The sequence below is a fragment of the Anoplopoma fimbria genome, unplaced genomic scaffold (assembly GCF_027596085.1).
Source record: "Anoplopoma fimbria isolate UVic2021 breed Golden Eagle Sablefish unplaced genomic scaffold, Afim_UVic_2022 Un_contig_12383_pilon_pilon, whole genome shotgun sequence".
Lineage (NCBI taxonomy): Eukaryota > Metazoa > Chordata > Actinopteri > Perciformes > Anoplopomatidae > Anoplopoma > Anoplopoma fimbria.
In genome coordinates, this window is record NW_026551786.1 from 1 (window position 1) to 1,942 (window position 1,942).

Below are 1,942 nucleotides of genomic sequence, written 5' to 3' on the forward strand. Positions count from 1 at the left end.
TTGCTCTGTCGTCTATACAGGGAGCGCCTGCAGATTTCCAGACACACTCACAGCTTTTAAATGTCAAATCAGAATGTACAAAGTGGCTATAAGGATCACAAATGTAGTGCAGTAAAAATATTAATATTTACTGTTGAAATGTAGAATACGTTAGCATAAAATTGAAAAGAAAAAATGATCGATGAGCTTAGGAATGATGAAAGCCATCATTTAACTGGATTTGTGTCATTTCTATACCGGCAAGTCATGATCTAGCTATATCCTTCCCACCCTGTCGGTGTCCACTGAAAAAGCAGCAGCGCCTCTGCTTTTTGTAAAGAGGAGTGAAAAAGCTTACAGCACCTGGTATTCCCAGGCGGTCTCCCATCCAAGTACTGACCAGGCCCGACCCTGCTTAGCTTCCGAGATCAGACGAGATCGGGCGTGTTCAGGGTGGTATGGCCGTAAGCAAATATTGTGCCTACCAAAGGTCCTTTTAAAGATACTATATCACCACGCTTTGCTCTGTCGTCTATACAGGGAGCGCCTGCAGATTTCCAGACACACTCACAGCTTTTAAATGTCAAATCAGAATGTACAAAGTGGCTATAAGGATCACAAATGTAGTGCATTGCTCTGTCGTCTATACAGGGAGCGCCTGCAGATTTCCAGACACACTCACAGCTTTTAAATGTCAAATCAGAATGTACAAAGTGGCTATAAGGATCACAAATGTAGTGCAGAAAATATTAATATTTACTGTTGAAATGTAGAATACGTTAGCATAAAATTGAAAAGAAAATGATCGATGAGCTTAGGAATGATGAAAGCCATCATTTAACTGGATTTGTGTCATTTCTATACCGGCAAGTCATGTTCTAGCTATTTCCTTCCCACCCTGTCGGTGTCCACTGAAAAAGCAGCAGCGCCTCTGCTTTTTGTAAAGAGGAGTGAAAAAGCTTACAGCACCTGGTATTCCCAGGCGGTCTCCCATCCAAGTACTGACCAGGCCCGACCCTGCTTAGCTTCCGAGATCAGACGAGATCGGGCGTGTTCAGGGTGGTATGGCCGTAAGCAAATATTGTGCCTACCAAAGGGCCTTTTAAAGATACTATATCACCACGCTTTGCTCTTTCGTCTATACAGGGAGCGCCTGCAGATTTCCAGACACACTCACAGCTTTTAAATGTCAAATCAGAATGTACAAAGTGGCTATAAGGATCACAAATGTAGTGCAGTAAAAATATTAATATTTACTGTTGAAATGTAGAATACGTTAGCATAAAATTGAAAAGAAAATGATCGATGAGCTTAGGAATGATGAAAGCCATCATTTAACTGGATTTGTGTCATTTCTATACCGGCAAGTCATGATCTAGCTATATCCTTCCCACCCTGTCGGTGTCCACTGAAAAAGCAGCAGCGCCCTCTGCTTTTTGTAAAGAGGAGTGAAAAAGCTTACAGCACCTGGTATTCCCAGGCGGTCTCCCATCCAAGTACTGACCAGGCCCGACCCTGCTTAGCTTCCGAGATCAGACGAGATCGGGCGTGTTCAGGGTGGTATGGCCGTAAGCAAATATTGTGCCTACCAAAGGTCCTTTAAAGATACTATATCACCACGCTTTGCTCTGTCGTCTAAAATATTAATATTTACTGTTGAAATGTAGAATACGTTAGCATAAAATTGAAAAGAAAATGATCGATGAGCTTAGGAATGATGAAAGCCATCATTTAACTGGATTTGTGTCATTTCTATACCGGCAAGTCATGTTCTAGCTAATATTAATATTTACTGTTGAAATGTAGAATACGTTAGCATAAAATTGAAAAGAAAATGATCGATGAGCTTAGGAATGATGAAAGCCATCATTTAACTGGATTTGTGTCATTTCTATACCGGCAAGTCATGATCTAGCTATATCCTTCCCACCCTGTCGGTGTCCACTGAAAAAGCAGCAGCGCC

General features: G+C 41.7%; 3 non-coding genes across 3 annotated transcripts; all 3 read right to left on the bottom strand.

The window, feature by feature from the left end:
* Positions 1-330: 330 nt before the first annotated feature.
* On the bottom strand, positions 331-449 carry LOC129115763 (5S ribosomal RNA). Its single transcript, XR_008533237.1, has one exon. It is a non-coding gene; the product is annotated as a 5S ribosomal RNA (ribosomal RNA).
* Positions 450-936: 487 nt separating this feature from the next.
* On the bottom strand, positions 937-1,055 carry LOC129115764 (5S ribosomal RNA). The gene has a single exon (XR_008533238.1). It is a non-coding gene; the product is annotated as a 5S ribosomal RNA (ribosomal RNA).
* A 379-nt stretch (positions 1,056-1,434) lies between these two features.
* LOC129115765 (5S ribosomal RNA) lies at positions 1,435-1,553 on the bottom strand. Its single transcript, XR_008533239.1, has one exon. It is a non-coding gene; the product is annotated as a 5S ribosomal RNA (ribosomal RNA).
* Positions 1,554-1,942: the final 389 nt, after the last annotated feature.